The sequence below is a fragment of the Anastrepha obliqua genome, chromosome 2 (assembly GCF_027943255.1).
Source record: "Anastrepha obliqua isolate idAnaObli1 chromosome 2, idAnaObli1_1.0, whole genome shotgun sequence".
Lineage (NCBI taxonomy): Eukaryota > Metazoa > Arthropoda > Insecta > Diptera > Tephritidae > Anastrepha > Anastrepha obliqua.
Window position 1 is genome coordinate 32,381,924 of NC_072893.1, and position 20,890 is coordinate 32,402,813.

At 37.6% G+C, this 20,890-nt stretch overlaps 1 protein-coding gene across 1 annotated transcript in view; it reads left to right on the plus strand.

Annotated features, from left to right (window-relative positions):
- LOC129237095 (solute carrier family 41 member 2) overlaps positions 1-20,890 on the plus strand; it is a 127,069-nt gene that overhangs the window by 30,614 nt on the left and 75,565 nt on the right. The window lies entirely within an intron of this gene.

Consider the following 20,890-nt stretch of genomic DNA (forward strand, 5'->3'; position numbering starts at 1 on the left):
GAGTAACATGGATTACATTTTATTTTGGAAAAAAATAGGGTTCCGTAAGATATTTGGATTTTTCGGACACAAACTGAAAAAAATCTTATATATAAAATAAAGTCAACTTTTTGTGTGTGTTCGCTAACCGGCCGTGTCTGCACCGAATTAAACCAAACTTACACACATTGCTAAGAAGGTATTGAGGATGGTTTCCGTATAGTTTGGATACCTATTGGTGGATAGGGCTCGAGATATAGGTCAAAACGTGGACCCGGGTAACCTTCGGATGTGTATGTACAATATGGGTATCAAATGGAAGCTGTTGGTGAATGCTTTAGTCCAGAGTATTTTTCATGCCGCTCCGTGACTAGGGTCTCGAGATAGAGACCAAAACGTGGACCCTAGAATGTGTTTGTACAATATGGATATCAAATGAAAGCTGTTGATAAGTGCTTTAATACGGGGTAATTTTCATACCTATTGACGACTAGGGTCTCGAAATATATGCCAAAACGTGGACCCGCCGTGTCTTTGCACCGAATTAAACCAAACTTATGCGCATTGTTAAGTAAGTATTGAAAATGGGTTTCGTAAAGTTTGGTTGTAATTCGGAGCACTGGCAACGGGTACAGCGTTCTTTTGAACCAGCCATAATGTCGCTTACTTTTTTAACGATTGGGGCGGAACTGAACTGTCAAATTGACAGTGTGAGTTACAATGTGTCAATATTTCTTTCTGATTTGGATGCCATAAGGAAAAAACATAAGTGCAACATGTAAAAATTTTTTGTGAATTTTTTTGGAGTGAATTTTGGAACAGTGAATAATTTCTTACGAAATTTGAGAATTTAATGTGAAATCCGAATGAAATTATGTGTTCGTGGAAAAAAATTTTTTTTTTCGTTTTTTTTTTTTTTGAAATATTGTATAAATGGATAATGGTTAAAAAAGCTCCAATGCTTAATAAAACATATAAATTGAAACGAAAAATTCATGGATGATCAGGAAAAAAGACGACAATCTTCTTTTTTCCTGATTTTCAATTTATATTTTATATTTACTCAAAAACAAATAGAAAAACAAAAAAATATTGTTTATGCCAAAGCGCTTGAATAAAGAATAAAGAAATAAATAATATGAAAACCATATATTTTCTGTTCTAAACCATATCTATTCTATTTTAGTGTGCTCAGCAAAGGGGGCCGGGTTTGCTAGTAAGTCAATAAAAACAAAAACAATAAAGGGTGGGAATTTTTACATAGGAGATGAAATAATTTTTTCTTCAGTGTTTTCACTTTATTATTGTTTTCTGAATACAACTTTTAAACAAAATATTATAACATGTTTGTTCGCGAGATTGGCATATACACGAACGGATTTTATTCACATTAACAATTTGTGATAATCTTCACTCAAGAAGTATTCATTCTGGATTCCAATTGCTTGAATATTTATAGTCATATATATAGACATATATACACGAATATCGCTGGGTAAAAAAATAGATCGCTATTGGAACTGGTTTATTCGCTACGAACTTTTATTTTAATTTGTTCAAAGACACAAAAATTCTAAAATCGACAAATTTCACCTACAACAGTCGCCATAGCCTAGTGCGATTGTGCATGTCATATCGGTTATTAGCCGCATTTGTTGGCTCATTGTTAGATATTCATTTGAAACAGGCATGCATATTGTCTAGATAAATTTAGATACTTAGCTATTTTTACGCTCATAAATTTTTAAACCGGCTATTAAAATATTATTCATTGTTCTCTGAAAAGTTTTTAAATTTTGATGAATACTGTATATGGGAGTGTGGCACATATACATAGATAGTCATGGTGAAAGGATTGTGCTATCGGGAGATGATTAACGATTTTTTATGGCCGAAATTGGATGGTATTGATCTGGACAACGATTATTTTCAACAAGACGGCGGTACATGCCACATAAGCAATGAAACCATTGATCAGGAAAAGTTTCCGGACAGTGTTATCTCTCGCAGAGGTGATCACAATTGGCCACCGAGATCTTCTGACTTAACACCTTCTTACTTTTTTCTTTGGGGCCACGTGAAAGAGAAGGTCTACGCCAATAGCCCAAGGTCGATTCAATATCTCAAAGATGGAATTGGGGAGGCTATCGAGGACATAGGGCAGCCACTTTGCAATTCGGCTATAGAAGATTACATGAACAGGATATTGCCCTATAGGCGTGGTCGTGGTGGTCATTTGCCTGATGCTATTTTCCACTATTAACGGCATACCTTCCTCTTTATAATGAAATGAACATCCGATCATTATTATTAAAAAATACAATAGCATTTTTCTTTGAATATCAAAACAACACCTCTGTTTGGAAAACCCTATACTTACATGAACATAACCAAAAGGATATGTTTCGCAGTGAATTTATGTGCAGATGTAGTTATTTTCAAGTGCAATGATGTGATTGGCTTGAAGTGATTCTAGTATTCCTTCTCGCAGACTTGATTAAATTCACAGACTACAATCATTTTCCTGCTGATATTCAATATATCATAAATTTATTCGAAACCCCCTGTCTAAGTTCTGATAATACTAAATTAAGGTAGTAGCATACGCCGATGACTTGATCCTGATGGTATCGGGACCGTTTCCCTCAGTAATGGGTGAGATTTTGGAAAGGTCACTGGCTGTACTCGGTCGCCGGGCTGCCTCTTGTGGCCTCCGAGTCAACTCTGACAAAACGGAGCTGGTGCTATTTACCAGAAAATATAAACCTCCACCCTTTCGACTTCCCAAATTAAACAACCACGTTCTCCCGCTCTCATCGGAAGTTAGGTATCTTGGAGTGATACTTGACTCCAAACTTCATTGGAAGCTACACATTGAAAATCGGGTAAAGCAGGCCAGTATATGGTAGTCTTCTCTTCCTGCAAATCTATGTTCGGTAAAAAATGGGGACTCAAGCCACAGGTCGTGCTGTGGATGTACATACAACGCAGTGGTTTTGCCAATTTTAACGTATGGATGCCTGGTTTGGTGCGAAGCTCTTCGGAAGGGCTTTAATATCACTTAACTGGAGAGAATGCAAACGACTGCATGCATTGGCATCACCGGAGCATGTAAAACTTGCCCCAGTGCTGCCCTGGATGTCCTTTTGCACTTACTACCCATCGACTTTTCTGTCATTTCCATCGCAGCTCAAAGTGCAATCAGGTTAAAGGAGATTGGCCTCTGGAGACAATCTCGCAAGGGACATGGTAGCATTTTCGGGGAGTTAACACCAAATTTCTCCGAACTTCGAACAAACATCTCTATCCGCAAACTAGAGTTTGAGGGTCGTGCTAGGGCAGACTTTCCAAATAGGCAGGATTGGATCGAGGGGAAAAATCTGCACCGAAACTTGCACCTCGGTCTTCACTGATGGTTCCAAGATGGAATCGGGAGTCGGAGCAGGGGTTTTCTCTAAATCAGTCAATTTATTTATCTCCTTTAAACTGCCGAATGCTGCTAGTGTTTTTCAAGCAAAAGTCTTTGCGATCCTGCAGGCATGCAAAAAGCTGAGGGAACGCGGAAGCGAGGGAGATATTAACATTTTTTCTGATAGTCAAACCGCGACCAAGGATCTAACGACAGCAGAACGAAACTAGTAAACTCCTGTAAAGAGGAGATCAAATCTCTTGGGTGTGCAGGTAACAATTCTCTGATCTGGCTTCCAGGACATAGGAACATAGAGGGAAATGAAATTGCTGATGAGCTTGCCAGGAAAGCGATTGAATTGGCCTCAGAGACCTCCTATCCTACCCGGTCATCGGCATCCTCTTGACAGTTCTTAAAGGGGAACTACACAAATTATTTCTCCGAAAAGCGCAGAAAAGATGGAGCTCCATTTCTTCATGTGCTATTTCGAAAACCCTTTGGCCTCAATAAGATATACAAAGGACTCAGAAAGTTCTTTGGACTCCTCGCCATTATATTTCCAAACACGTAGCTGTGTTTACCGGTCACTGGACGATCGGCACACTCGCGGAAAAGCTCGGGTTAGCATTTAACCGCTATTGTAGAAGCTGTGGGGTCTTTTAAGAGAAGGAGACTGTAGAGCATTTTCTCTGTACATGTCCGAGTTTGGCAGCTGGACGACTATGGTCACTGGGAGCTCCTTTCTTCGACAGCCTGGGGTCGTTCGCCAACCTAAATCCAATCAATCTTCTCCATTATATCAACAGCTCTCGTTGGCTGTAGATATTTGCATGTTGGAAGTCTCATAATTGTATCAAAACGGCGCTTTAGTGCTACTTGAGCAGTGCCAGGTGCACTTCAACCATTTCACCTACCTACCTATATAAGTATGTTTAGAGTGGTTTTAAGTGGCTACAGCGAGAAAATATTTTAGTTCATAGTAAATAACTACTTTTTGTTGAGCAACTATTCTTATTATTATATAATATTATGAAGAGTTTTTTTTAAGCTTGACAACTTAAAATGATAACATAAAACAGAAATAATGTGAGAATGTGTGTTTTTTTTATTATAATCTGGTAGATCATTTCATGGTATTTATTTTTGGATATGAAATCCGGTATGTTGCCGCCACGACTACGAGTTGCATGGTCCATTCGATCAGCCCATTTTTTCGCCTACTTTTTCCAATAAATCTGAGTAATAAATCTAAGTGAGCGCCCAATCAGCAAAACCGCGACGCGAACGAAAGTCATTTGGCTTCAGTTCTTGCGCAAGCTGAATTTTATAGGCACGTAAGCCGAGATCCTTACATACAATTTTCCACATAGTCGCTGGGCAAAGACAGGCAAGATGAGAATGGCGTCGCGACATTTCGACATTTCTTCAACACTTCCCTCTATGGACTTCGGGAACAGATTCATTTTGTTCAAAGTAAATTTGGCGTTAAACGTTTCATGATGATTTTCCAAAACTTACTCAACAGAAATGTCAACACAGTTTGCCATTCTCAGCTGTCAAACCATAGCTATCGATATCGATGTTCCCATAGAGGTATAAAAGCACCCGATACTATTATGTCATTATATTAGGGAGCACTTTGACCACTAGTGGAAAAATTTATAAAAATATATGAATATCTTTATAAGTGTACTTCGGATTAGCTCCGCCGCTGTGCGAGGTTTACTAATGAACTACTTCAGGCTCTACGCCACTTGCCTCTGCATGAGTGTAAATTTACAGACGAATGGTATACAAAAACAAAAAGTTACATGTATTTTGTTTTTGCTTTTTTGTCAGAAGTGTCAAAATAATTATTTCCAAGGCGAATTGGATTAGGAATAGTAAATAAACACAAACAAAGTTTTTCGAGTGTCGCATTAAATCTTCGAAGTACATTTGTGTTGTTGATAACAAAAATAATTAACAACTAGGATTATTACTTACTCCTGAGCAAGAAGTTACAGCATTCATAATAACAAAGTGTACAATTTTGTTATTAGGGGTATTAACTGGTCATTGTTTAATAGACAGCCACGTTAGAACGTTAGGACTCCCGTACTTCGATTTCTGTAGAAGCTGTCGTAATACAGGAGAAGAGGAAACAGTCAGGCACCTTTTATGTGAGTGTGAAAGCTTAGCTATGAAGAGGCTACGCACACTTGATCCGGCATTTTTAGCTGATGAAGCGGACATAGCGCATTTAAAACTAACAAATCTCTGCTCGTTTATTAAAGCTACCGGATGGTTTGAAAAGGATCCCATAGGGTAAGAAAGGTCTAAGTGTGTCGTTGCGACAGCCACCCTACCTACCTACCTACCTATATAAAAATGTCCGTTGCCAAACTTCAAATCGTTAGGCTTTAAAACACAATTAAGGGGGGAAACCGGTTTAGGAGGCCGAAATTTTAGTGTTTTTCGAAAATTTTTTAAACAAGGAAGGAATAATCAGAAATTTTTTAAACATGGAGAGTATTTTACTCATATTTTTAAGTACACTTTAAAATTCCTTCAAGCCATTTCCGCCCGAAATAGTGGCGTTAGAGCGTTTTATCCATTGACGATCGCCATCCGAGTATCTTGTTGGTGGGCATTCCTGAAGTTGCAATTTTTCTCCGTAATCAACAACAATTTTTTTTTTTCGTTAACAACATGTTTTCTAAGAATATGAATCTAATTGTGATAAAATAATATTGAAAATTGCATATCTTTGAGGCGCTTGAACGCAATGTAATTTTTTCATACCATATGTTTTCATCTATTTTGCTTACAAAAAATATTTTTAATGATAATATAATCCCAGAAATAGGTTCATATGAATAAGGATGGAATAAAGAATACTCCGAAAAAAATTTATAACGATTGGTCTATAACTTTTTGAGCTAGAGTGCCTACCAGTTGAAAAAAATTAGTTTCGAGAAAAACGTCGTTCTAACTAACGCGCGTTATGGTGCGGAACCGATGGGCAATCACTTAAGTGCTCATAGAATCGGGATTAATGCGAATTTTGCTTTAAAATTTTTACCACATATTCTTGAGTATTTATACTAAGAATTTATCCAATAAAAAAAGTCGATTTTTTGATAAGTTTTAACTGTTTTCCCACCTTAGGTTTGTAATAAAAATTAAATTCTTAGTTCCGGTTTTAATTACAAAAATTTTTTATATAGAATGCAACCGCTGATTTTAAGTCAGTAGATTCTGTTTGCATGCGGCTTTTTTTATGCGGTTTTGAAATAGTGCTGTTTTTAAAAAATTAAAAATGCATGTCGACCTATCGGGAATTGTACATATAAACAAGATTCTAAACCAGCTAAGCAAAAACTCATCACACATTATATCAAAAATGCTAACCTTACAAGTATGGAACCGCCTGCATCACCATCCAGATCAGACGTGTACATTTCCTCAAGTGACGGAAGTGATTTTACGCCAAATCCTAAACGAATGCGCAACATGTGGGTATTGTCTGATTCTATTTCTGACGATGTAAATTTATTTGTCGATTCTGACGTTTCTTAAATAAAGATATAATATAATTTTCAAAAATACAATTTTTTGTTTATGCGATTTTATTTAATTATTTCAGATTCATGCGGTCTATGGAACGTATCTATAGTTATAATATGGGACTCGTACCCTTTTTTATGCGATTTTATTACATTATTTCAGATTTATGCGGTTCTTAGCACTTTTGAAACGTATCCATAGTTTTACTATAGAACTAGTACCTTTTTTATGCTGTTTCTTGCGGAACGTATATACCGCATAAAAACAGAATCTACTGTAATTGCAGAAAATGTAAATCATTTAAACCATAATTTTTAAGTCTTTCCGTAATTACAAGCACAACTCCAGTGACAAGTTTATCGCATACACTTCATTATCATCGTGGATTGACAAGTTTAACTGCAGCTCTATTTTTGAAAATAGTGCCTTATGCAACTAATCGATTGTCTTAACAGCGATCGGAGAACGGTGTAAATCCCCTAGAAGACAGTCAAGATAATTAAAACATGGAAGCCAGAAAGCGGCACCTTTGTCATACTTAATGTACAATGCACCTAAGCACATACGCATATACATACACATACATACACATACATATACACTTACACTTGCTACTTCCGTATGTACAGCTACATATGAGCATCCCAGAAATGGAAAATACGTGTTACTTATTTGTTTTCTACAGCCATGTTATCACTACAAAATTTGAGGCAACAGCTTGCGGTAAATCCCATTCGTTTTCGAATAAAGGTACATTTTTCATTGTCTGCCAAAAGAACAAAACTTAGGAAACACTGCGATAAATTTCATATTTACATATGCAAATGCCTGAATGCATTTTTTAACCTAGACGCATTGTGTTTTATATCAAAGGAAAAATACTTAAAGCATATACGAATATATGTAGGTACTTATAACGGGTGATTTTTTAGCTCACATCTGGTTTAAACAGCTGACGCACGTTTCGTGTTTTGTTTCACTGTCAAACATCTTCAGTTTGGTCCATAATTTAACCATGAATCGTCTTACAAACGAACAACGCTTGCAAATCATTGAATTTTATTATAAAAATGCGAGTTCTGTTAAGAAAGTTTATCGCACGCTTCTTCCATTTTTTGGTCAGTTTAATCAACCCACTGAAGCTGCTATTCGAGCTATTGTGACTAAATTTAGAACCAAATTTACATTATTGGGCATCAAACCACCAACACGCTTACGTAGAGTGCGAACTGAAGAAAATATCGCAGCTGTATGGGCCAGTGTTAATGATGACCATCAATTATCGATTCGTCGCCGTTCGCAGCAATTGGGCCTCTGTTACTCAACAACGTGCAAATTTTTTGCGATAGGATTTAGGTGTGAAGCCTTCCAAAATACAGCAGAAAAGGTCACAGTTTGGTGCTGTTTATGGGCTGGAGGTATCATTGGACCGTACTTCTTCAAAGGTGCTGCGAATTGTAACGTAACTGTGAATGGTGAGCGCTATCGTGAAATGATATCCAACTTTTTTTTGCCCAAAGTGCTAGAGCTTGACTTGCATGACATGTGGTTTCAGCAAGACGGTGCCACATGCCACACAGCACGTGTAACAATGGGCTTGTTGAGAGGCGAGTTCGGTGAACATTTTATTTCACGTTCGGGACCTGTCAATTGGTCACCCAGATCGTGCGATATAACGCCTTTAGATTATTTTTTGTGGGGCTATGTTAAAGCTCATGTCTATTCAGACAAGCCTGCTTCAATTAACGCATTGGAAGACAACATTAAAGCATTTATATGTGAGATACCGGCCGAAACATTGGAAAGAGTATGCTAAAATTGGACTAAGCGGATGGACCATTTGAAGCGCAGTCGCGGTCAACATTTGCATGAAATAATCTTCAAACATTAAATTATATGGACTGTACTATCGTTTAAATAAAAATTTCATGCATTTTTCTGAATTTTACGTGTGTTTTTTTTTAAAGAACTTTCCTATAGCTCTTAAAAAATCACCCCTTACATATGTAAGTAAAATATAAATATTTATCAAAAATTATTGAAATGTATTGTATAATGTATTGCCCATTACTTAACTCATCTCACCGAACGGAGCTTGTCAATTCTTCATATTCACGTCATCAATGCGCACGTTGATGATATCCTAATTTGCTAAGTGTCTTGTCGTGTACAGTTGTTGCTTTCAAAATTCATTACAATACATATGCCGATACATACAAACGAACGCGCACAAAGAATCAGCAAGCTTTGCGAAATGCCCAGTTCTGGTGCAATTTGTCAGGGCACGTGGATGTGGGCACATTGAGTGAATTTTACTTAAGATTTACGTAGTTATAGTTATTCTAAACAATGGCGAGCTGGGAAAGTTAAGAGTGTGGGGAATACTACTTAAATGATAAAATACTATTCATGTGCCGCGGTAAAGCCAAAAATATGGATTTCATAACTGAGGAATATATGTACTTGTAAGTGTCCAGTTTTATGTGTGCGCCTCTAGCTCGGTTTGCTGGCAGGTTATACCTCACTTCATCTCCCCAACGTTGATTAGGTCTTCTTCTTTTTCTTCTTCTTCGGCGTGCACCAGTGGGCTCCCTCTCGAAGGACTGCCGTGACGGAGCAATTTCGTTCATCCTCGCGACATGGCCATGCCAGCGCTGCAGCTATATTTTAATACGCTTCACTATTTCCACATCTCGGTATAGTTCATACCGCCCACTGTTCCATCGGACACTCATTCTCGCCTGCGCGAAGAGGACCAACGATTTTTTCGGAGAAATTTTCTCTCAAACACTTTTAGTTCTCTTTCATCAGTTGTCATCATCGGCAAAGCTTCTGCGCCAAATACAAGGACATGGATGATTAGGGTTTTGTACAGTGTACCTATTGTTTTTCGAAAGAGGGCTCTACTTCCCGATTGCCTACTGCGTCTCAAGTGGCACCTGTTGGCAAGAGTTTTCTTTCGTTTAATCTCTAGGCTGACGTTCTAGTTGTATTGCAAAAGTAATCATCCAATTTAGTTTTTATGGATTCTTTAATTTTATGGAAATCTTTAATGTATGGAAATCTTTAATTTGACTTTTACGCTTCCCATTGCTTGTGTGTTTGTATACTGCAGTTTCCGATAAGGTGATTAGTTTTGAGCCTTCTTGTAAATATTTTTTTATTTATTTATTAATATTCAAAATGGTCTCGGCAGTCTAGCTTAAGTGCACTAGCTTGCCATCCCAGAGGTTGTGGGTTCGAATCCCACGTCCAAATTTACCTACTTTTCCTGTTTCTAAAAAATAAAAAAAAAATTCCTCAACCCCAAAAACTTATCCTTCCTATCCGTACTCCCGCACAATAGTCAGCGCATTATTTGCATTGTGACTGCTTAAATAAGCAGTGGAATTGCATCAGTGGAGCCAGCAAGAGAAAGCGGGCAACCGCAGTAATAGCGCAGGCACACCAAATTTAGCGAACTCCTCGACCATCTGTGCGATCCTTCTGGCAGAAAAATGTGAAACACAGATGCCGCTCCAAGCAGTAAGAAGGTGTTGTTCCTAAGCATCGACAGGTGGGCATTCCCACTACTTAGGACTGGTAACGGGAGGCTACCTACCAGAAATCAAAATAGATTAACGAAACCAACGCCAGACTCAGTCTTGCCGAAGCTCTATGCTCCTGAGAGGAGTGAACAAGGGGGGAAAAATATTCAACACAACAATCTTTGACTATAATTCAGTATAAATGAATGACTGAATGAGGTTTGCACTTGACCTAATGGTCCTGTGTGCTCAGGATAGAGCTGGGTTATTAAGCTGGATTGGATTGAGCGTATGGGCCTTTCCTCTGGTTACAGGTGCCCAAGATGTCTTCGCGTTATAGCGCTGCATTTCAGGAGAAGGTGAATTAGAGCTTTTATATTTCAGTATTGAACATAAAAAATTTAAAATCTATCTATAAGAGGGATAATATTTTAAATGTACTCATCTTAGAAATAAGATAGAAACATGTTAAATAGCAAGAATGAAAAAGAGGCGGTAAAATGCTTAGCTTCGCGCGTATATTTTTTGTTAGGTATAGCCGAGCTTCTCCTCGAAATTGTGGTGTGCTTCTTGATGTTCCCTACAAATAGTGTGGCCTACGTACATAAACGAGAAGCCAGAAGCATTTTGAAGCAAAGTAGTTAAATATTTATTATTTTTCATTTATTATGAATCTGGCTAAAGTCAATACGAAGCGAAAAGTGCTCTTGCAATTACAAATCTGGAACTTTTTTGCCCTTGACTCTGAATACTACTTAGTCTAATCGCTTTATGTAGGAAATTTTACAAAGTATTATTCGATGCTCTATTTTTCTTAACTGCGGAATGATACCAATCGTTCTGATTTAATTGAAATACCATAGCTTGACTAGAAAATTGAGAATTCCATGCATTAATACATATAAAAACATAAATATGTGCATTCCATATATCCGCGTCATCATTTACAAAGTCACTGTCTGTCGTTTAATTGTAGCCTCATTTAGGGTGTTTCTTATTGATGACGATAATATACTTACACATATTTACATTACGTTACCTGAAGCAGCGGGATTAATTACTGAATTGCACATTCTCATGCAGACGTAAGTATTGTTCATTCTACAAGTCTAACAAAACATAGTAATTGCTGCTTAAATATGACGTTTCCGTGAAATTGTTGCTTAAGTCGAGGAATTACATATCACTCAGTAAAATATCTGAAAAATGGTCCCCAGGCTTTTTTTTTTTAAATTTGACTTCATATATAATTGGCGCATACACCCTTTTTGGGTATTTGGCCGAGCTCCATCTCCTATTTGTGGTGTGCGTCTTGAAGTTGTTCCACAAATGGAGGAACCTACAGTTTCAAACTGACTCCGAACGGCAATTATTTTTATGAGGAGCTTTTTCATGGCAGAAATACACTCGGAGGTTTACTATTGTCTGCCGAGGGGCAACCGCTATTAGAAAAAACCAAGATTCGAACCGACGATCTCTCTTTGAATTCCGAATAGTAGTTACGCACCAACTCATTCGGCCACGACGGCCGCCGTCTTGACTTTACTGTACAAAAACTGTGAAAAAAAGCCAACATACATTCCGTCAAAAAAGTACCGGGAAGTGTTCAATAAAACGCAAAATAATTTTTTAATCATCAAAATTTATTTTGTTACCTTCAAAATAGGCGATTAGTCTAGTCATCAAAGCACCTTTCAAACGCATTTAAAGAGATCTTCTTCAGCTCCTTCAACGAATTCTCCTTAATGGCCTCTATCGACTCAAAGCGGCGTCAGCGGAGTGGCAATTTAAGTTTTGGGAAAAGAAAAAAGTTACAGGGGGCTAAATCCGGTGAATACGGTAGTTGTTCGATGATATTTGTCGAATTTTCGGTCAAAAAATTGTTCACAATAGAAACTTGTGAGACGATGCCTTATCATGTTGCGAGATCCATGAGTTTTCTTTCCACTAATTGGGCGGTTTCCTACGCACATTTTCTCTTAAACGACGCATAACTTCCAAATAATATTTTTTATTCGCCGTAGAACCATTTGAAACGAATTCCGAGTGCACAACACCATGACAATCAAAGAAAACGAGTAGCATGACTTTCACTTTTGACCGACTTTGACGTGGGTTTTTGGGTTTCGGCTCATGTGGATAGCGCCATTCAGCCACCTGTTGTCTGTTGACTGCTTTGCATGTCAAACTCATATACCCACCCACGTCGCATAACCTGTTATGATGCGCTGGATAACCGTTGGGTCCGAATTCTCTTGCTCTCAAGCATGCTTCCGCCACCTTCTTCCGATGAATTTTTTGAAAGAAATTCAACTCTCTTGGAACGATTCGAGCAGCCATGTGTCTCATGCCCAATTGATGCTATAAAATGTTGCGTATTGATTCGTGAGACATACTTAGGTCACGATTTACCTTCCTCAAACTTAAATGATGGTTTTTCAGCACCATTTCCTTGACTTGCGGTCGTTTTCATCCGTTGAAGACGTTGATGGGCGACCAGATCGGTGCAAATCTTCCACGACTTCTAGGCCCTCTGCAAAAGCCTTATACCACTCGTGGACCCGCGTTTTTGATAAAGCACACCCATAGGCTTTCAAAATTTAAGACAAATTCTTTGTTCGATAGAAAATCGCAAAGCACACCTGCGGTTGACTGATGTAATTAAATGCCAAAAACAAGCTAATTCACAGATCTCGCACAAACTCTGCTACACTATAGAGGAGAGTTATACCAACATTCCAGCAAAAAAAAATTTAGACATACATAATATAATATTTGTATGCGTAACGTGCGCATTTTAAATGAACAATTCCCGATATTTTTTTGCCAGAATATATCTGAGTAGTTGCGGGAAAGCCACGTCCAACTGGCGAGGCTCGCACAAGGAGTGAGATGACGCCATTGGTAAGGTTGTCATAATTACCCAAATCTGGTGCCATACTAAAGCATGCCGGTTACTATGAGCTAGGAATTCATGCTGGCTGGTAACAACAACAAAACTAGTATGGGACTATTTTCAACAGTTTAACAGTCTGTCTAAACAGTTCCATTATAAAAAAATGTAAATGCGCAATACGCGTTGTGCAATTGGTTAGTTTTTTGAGAAATTTAGAAAGCGTACTTTGGTTTTACAAAATGAGTTCCGCATATGAAAAAACAATTTGAAGCTGTTTGCCTATGTACACACCCTATAGGCCCAAAAATGTCACCTGCATCTGCAGCTAAATATTTGTAGAGTAAAAAAAAATCATAAATAAAAGCGTGCAACGGTATATATTTATATATATATATTATTGGCGCGTACACCCTTTTTGGGTCTTTGGCCGAGCTCCTCCTCCTATTTGTGGCGTGCGTCTTGATGTTGTTCCACAAATGGTGCAACGGTATACCGAAGTTAAAAACGTTGACGGCTTCCCCGGACGAGGTAAAAAAAAAAAAATATGCTGCTGTTCTGCTGATAATCGACAACTTCAACGAATTGTTAAGGCTTTTTGTCTTACCGCCAATTTGAATGCACTTTTGATGAATAAAATTCGCCAAAAAACATTATTACCGTCAGCTGCGAAGATGTTTGGAAGATTTGCATAGCTAAACTTGCATTTTACAAGGCAACGATCCTGGGCATCGAAGCCGAAGGCGTGCGGAGTGGGATTGTAATGCTAGATTGGCCTTCCCATTAAAAAAACTATTTGATAATCTTTGAGTTCTAAAGAAAGTGAATGTTTAGTTTCGATGGTTATCTGTTCTCTCTTGAACAGGGGAAATGCTGGTACCGTTTAATGCAAAGGTAAAAAAGAAGAAAAAGGACGGGTTGTGAAATTTGAAATTTTGTATAGAAAATCACTGCGTGATAATGTGAAAATTTCACACGCGTCTAATAGCCCAGCCTGGTAGTTCTTCTGGCGGAATCAAAAATTGTGTGGGAAGGTGGTGATGGTAATGGTTGTACGGGTTAGGCTAAGGCCTTTATGCACTGCGACCAGATTGATCTACAGGGTTGGGCATATTAAACTGACCCATTGAGTAACCCTATAACTTTTTACTGTAATTTGAAATCTAAGGTTTACGTCAACAAGCCAAAGACACTAGGCGCACTTAAGGCCAATATCCGACGGGAAATAGCCGCCATATCGGCCGAGACGCTGGCCAAAACTATGGAAAACACCGAAAAACGGGCACATTACGCTATACGAGCTAAGGGCGACCACTTGCGCGATATCATATTCAAAAAGTGATGTAAACGAATCTCCTTGAACTAAATTAAATGTTTTTCACAATGAAACACAAAAAAATGTTTCTTTTTCCATATTTTTTTAATAATCACATGGGTCAGTTTAATATGGCCAACCCTGTATTGTGCGCCCCTAATTACTTAATTATAGATATTTAGTATGCTGAGGAATCGAACCAGCTCCTTAGGAAAAAGCAATTGTAGGTCTTCTTCCTCTAGTAGGTACGAGCCCAGGATTCTGTGTCTTCTGTGGCCTAATGCCTCACAGTTGGTAATAAAGTGTACCATAGACTCCTCTTCATCACAGCAGAACCTGCATGATCTTGTACTATGTAGATAACCCCATTGAGTTAAAGTGTTTATTACAGGCAAAGCGACCTGTAAGTGCTCCACAGAGTAATCTGAGGCCGTTTTTATCTAGGGTTAGAGCAAATTTTGCTCTGTTTGCATTGAAGTTCAAAAACTTTTTGGAGTGATTAAGGCCGCTTGTACCGTTCAAGTGTTCCCTGATTTTAGTTTGGATCTATTTTTTGGTTTCCTGTTTTATATTATTTTTGTTAAAGCCGAAAAATGGGGTAGATCCAATAAATAGCCCTTCCGCCTCTTTTTTGGCATACAAATCTGCCTTCTCGTTTCCTTCGTGTCCCTCATGTCCTGGTACCCGAATCAGTGAGACCTGATTATGCGTGGCCAGTTTGTTGAGTGCATTGTTACACTCTATTAGGACTTTTGACATGAATTTGAAGCTATTCAAGGCTTTTAGAACCGATTGGCTGTCCGAAAGTATTTTAATTTTTACTTTCTCTAACCCTCTTTTGGATATGATTTCCACTGTTTGCATTATGGCGAAGAGCTCCGCATGGAAAATTGTGGTATCTGTACTTAGTGTTAAGGATTTGTGTGCTCGACTAGACCCCACTAATCCTGCTCCTACTCCTTGGCGCGTTTTGGAACCATCTGTGTACCATTTTTTTGAGTCATTGAGTGGGAAGATAAGTGAGCCTTAGTGCCCGAAGGCGCAGAAGCGACGCGCAGCTATGTTGAGTCACACGGCATGGATTGCCCTGTTAAGCCCGCACAATGAACAATGCGGTTGCTCGATTGCTGCTGATTCATCTGGACTTTAGTAAGACTTTACAGGCCAGTGCTAAGAGCAGCCTACAGGTAACCAATAAAGGGAACCACCTAACACTCTTTGTGCGAAGAAACCACCTAAAGAAAGCTCTGCCTAGCCAACTCATTGACCTTACAGTTTTCAGTAATGCCCCTGTCACCGGCTACTCATATCAGCCCGATACCGAAGTATATTCGGATGAGATTGAAGAGAAAGTCACGCATTCGCAGACGCACAATCAATGAGATTCGAGTGGTGGTAAGCTGAATACTACAACAATGAGATATAGACATTCAATAAGAGACTTGGTATTATCTGCTTACATATGTGGGTCTTTGATCTTGGAATTTGTGTCCTTCTGAATTGACGTACATATATTACATTCCTATGCATGTGAGTGTGTATGTATATTTCAAGCTACTTTAACTTTATTATTGCCAGATATGTTATGTGTTCACACAAATATTTCCAACTGAAGTGTTTCATTTCCGCTTTCCACTCTTGTTTTTGTTATTTTCGTTAAATTCATTTCAAACTCAAGGTGAATTTTGGATTGCCTGATAAGGGCTAAAATGTAATATTTGCCACATACCGATTAACACACTCACGCAGCTGCTTACTCTGCTACTTTGTTGCTTTTGTAAGAGTTCAAGTTCTTACAAAACTGTTTCATTGGGACACGATTATTTACACATTAGCCACATTGTAAATTATGTTACTTTATGAGGGTACGTACATGATTTTCGAAGCCAAGTAAGAGGAAGAGAAGAATCGGCAGCAAGGGCGTTCCTTTGAAATACCAAAAATTTAATAATAAAAATAAAAAATGTTTATATACAAGCAAATTGTTTTGAGCTACTTCAAGTGAAATTAAGTAAAAATAAAGCGACTAGTCTATAGAAGTTATTTTTAGTCCGGAACTTAAATATGTTTTAATTACTCTGCATACCTCGAGCAAGGCAACCTTGAAGAAACTTATTGCAGCTTTTAAAAAAAGAGTGATTTTCCTTTGATTTGTTGGTTGTGCACACATACATATATATAAATATTTAGGCTTATAACCATAAACAATGTGCGAAGGGCGGAATATATAAAAAAAAAAAAAATAGGCTAATAGGAAGGTAATTTTTGCTTTGGCTGTTGGTTGTACGATTTGCATTATTCAAAGTTGCGACTTATTTTATTTTATTATTTTATTTATTTTATATTTTATTATTTTATTTATTTTATATTTTATTATTCTATTGTTAAAACCATTTGCGAAAATACTAGGCGCGCAACTAAGTTCTCGCTGTTTTTTTCATGAAAATACAACTTTATTCTGAAAAAATTGTTACAAGTGCAGCATTGAAAGTATTGTCCATCGCTGGCTACTACTTTTCCCCATCTTTCTGGTAGATCTCGTATACCGTCGCGTTAAAACTGTTCATCGTTTGAGGCTATCCACGGATCAAGCCATTTTTTGATGTCTTCATATGAATGGAACTGCTGGTCAGCTAGACCATGTGCCATTGATCGGAACAGGGGATAATCGGACGGCGCAATATCTGGAGAATATGGCGAGTGGGGTAGGATTTCCCATTTCAGTGTTTCCAGGTAGGTTTTAACGGGTTTGGCAACGTGAGGCCGAGCGTTGTCATGCTGTAGAATCACTTTTTCATGCCTCTCCGGGTATTACGGCCGTTTCTCGTGCAGTGCTCGGCTCAATCGCATCAATTGAAGTCGATACCGATCCCCAGTGGTGGTTCGCTTGGTTTTAACAGTTCATAATCAATAACACCACCTTGGTCCCACCAAATACATAGCATAACCTTCGCAGCGTGAATATTCGGCCGAGGCGATGACGTAGAAGCATGAACGGGCAGTCCCCATGACTTTCTTTTCTTTGGATTGCTGTAATGAATCTATTTTTCATCACCCGTCACGATGCAATGAAGAAAACATTTTCTTTTTTGCCGCTGGAGCAGTTTTTCACAGGTTAAAAAACGACGTTCAACATCCCTTGGTTTTAATTTATAAGGAACCCAATTCCCCTACTTCTGAATCATTCCCAAAGCATGCGGGGATTAGCGGCTAACTCCTAATACTGAAGCAAGCTCTTCTTGGGTTTGACACGGTTCCTAATTGAGCAATGCCTCTAATTCAGCATCTTCGAAGGTTTTTGACCTTCCTTCACGCGGACGGTCGTCAACATTAAAATCACCGTCTTTGAAGCGACGGAACCAGTAAGAATTTTTTTTAAATGCTCATAACTTAGTCAAAAATGAACCGATTTTAATGATTGTGGGTTCAAAATGATCGTCATTACTTACACGAGCGATTTCATGTAGAAACAATTGCAAAAAAGTAGTTGAAAATTTTTTATTTTACAAAAAACAAAAAGTGCGAAACAGGTTTTTTAGTCAAAAATTCATTACTCAAAAACAACTCATTTTATTTACTGGGCATTCAGCTCAATTGAAGTTCGAAGTGTCCTCTTGATTTGGAAAAAGTTGCTAAATAAAAAATTGTCAACTACTTTTTTGCAATTGTTTCTACGTGAAGTCGCTCGTGTAAGTAATGACGGTCATTTTGAACCCAGAATTATTTAAATCGGTTCATTTTTGACTAAGTTATGGGCATTAAAAAAAAAAAGTTTTCTTATATAATTAAAAAAAAATCGATTTTGAACCGAAAAACAAAATTGCCGATAACTCTTGAAAAAAATTTTTTTCGGGCGAACAAAAAGACGTGTCTCATTATTTTGACCAGAGAGCAACATATTTGAGTTACATCGAAATCGAAGAACATGTCCTGAATAGCCCGGTTGAATTGAAATGGAAAGCATCACAAGTGTTTGATTTGTTGAAACTGATATAACTTATACACTTGTAAGGCTGAAAAATCAAAAAAAAAAAAAATCAAATACAATTTTTAATTATTCAAATAATGTCTAGTTAAGTTAATTATAGCAGGTAAAGTTAGTGAAAATATTGAAGTTCACGGCTCCTGCAGATGATTTTCCAAGCGTCCTCCAAGAAAAAGCGTTCGGCGGTGGACAAAATCCCTCCGGTTTGGATTATCTGAAATCGAAAAACCAATAAGATTTTTTTTGTGGATAAATAAAGCTATGTATTAATCCAAGGAATAGTCAAAATTTTAATTTTTGATAAAATGGCGGCTATAGGGGGAAAAAATTAAATTTTCTACAAAAATTTTCGCGAAAAATTGCCTAGAAAAATAGAAAAAATCATCAGAATTCTTATTCCTTCCATTAATACCTGGAGAATATATCTGAGAATATTGTGTTAAAATTTCAAGGCGATCGCTTCAGGCGTTTTTTAAAAATCGTGTCCACCGACTTCGAAAACACGGTTTTGAGAAAAACGCGTTTAAAGTTTGAAAAGCACTTTACATAGGGTAAAAATTCTCTGAAACGCCTTTTCAAATTTGCGTGTAACTTCGAAAATATTCACCGGAACGATATTAAATTTTCTGTGTGCATTCTTAAATATATGTAAATTAAGAAAATAAAATAAAAACAAAATCAATTTTTTGAAAATTCTAACTGTATATAACCCCTTATGCTGACAACGTTCTCATCATCGCAAAAAACAAAAACAAACTAATTCGCATATTCAGGCTGCTAGAAACAAAAGTAAAAATGATAGGATTGAATGTCAACGCCGAAAAAACTTAGTTTTTGCTTCGCCCAGCATGTAAACTGGATACCAACAATATAGTTATAGATGATTTTGTTTATGAAAGTGTAAATGAATTCAAATACTTAGGATTCGTTCTATGAGCGAGTAAAGACACATCAATTGCAATAGATGAAAGAATTAAATCCGCTAATAAGACGTAATATGCAAATATAACATTGTTCAGATCAAATGTTTTATCACGAATGCAGAAAATCAAGATGTATAAAACTTTGATACGTCCGGTTCTTACTTATGGTGCTGAAATCTGGACACTGGAAGTTAATGATATAAAGCAGGTATTGCGATTTGAAAGAACCATAGTGCGAAAAATGTACGGTTCTATTCGGCTTGAAGACAGCAGGAAAGAATTAAAAAAAAAAATGTTTACTTTGCGGCCAATTGGCGGAAGAAAGAGAGGCCGACCAAGAAAGAGATGGCTTAATGACGTAGAAGCAGACTTAGCAGCATTCATTCTATTTATAATACTCGTAGGTATTTGAATAACCGTAGACGAATGGGTCTCTGCATGACTGCCATGAGATTATCTCGGAATCTGAATGCACAGTAGGTGTGAATCACCAAAATATGAAAAAAGTTTTTCTAATAGAGGTCGTGCCTCGGCACGCAATGATAAACCCTGTATTGCTGTCATGAAAAAGCTCCCCATAAAAAACTATTTACCGTTCGGAGTCGGCTTAATCTATTTGTGGAACAACATTCAGATGCACGCTACAAATAGGAAGAGCTCCGCCAAACAGCTAACAGAAGTGTACGGGCCAATTATTTATTTTTATTATTTAATTTTTAAGATTCGTAAAATGCTCCTGAAAACTGGAGGGATGCATAGTAGAAAACTTACAGGACACTAGCCGCGAGGTATACATGCTGTGAGACTCGGCATTACTTCGAGTCCTTTTTGCGTCAGTTGTGTGGAATCATCTCAGCACTTTCTTCTTAACGCCTTCACTGCTAAGAGTTAAATATCTTGGCTCTCATCTCTTTGCTACGACTGCTGATATAGCGGGCATTGATATTAAAAACCCGATGAATTTCATTAGTAGTACACAGCGGCTAACACCACCGTAAATCAGTCATCGTTCGGGTGTCTTCAGCAAATACAACACAAACAATGAAATAATAAGCTTTCTATAGAAAAATTTAAGTCCACCATAGGTTTTTTTTTTTGAACAACAAAATTAGATCATAAAAGTAATTAAGTGAAAGCAATTAATATTATGGTTCACTGTATTTTGCATTGAAATTAATTGTGGTGGTATGCTTATGAAACGGAGTGTATATATATTAGTAGACTTGACAACTTCTTTATCATACTTTCTTAACGCTCTTCATTTTGCCGCTATGAAATCTCTTTTAATTAATCTTAAGATAAGGCAAACA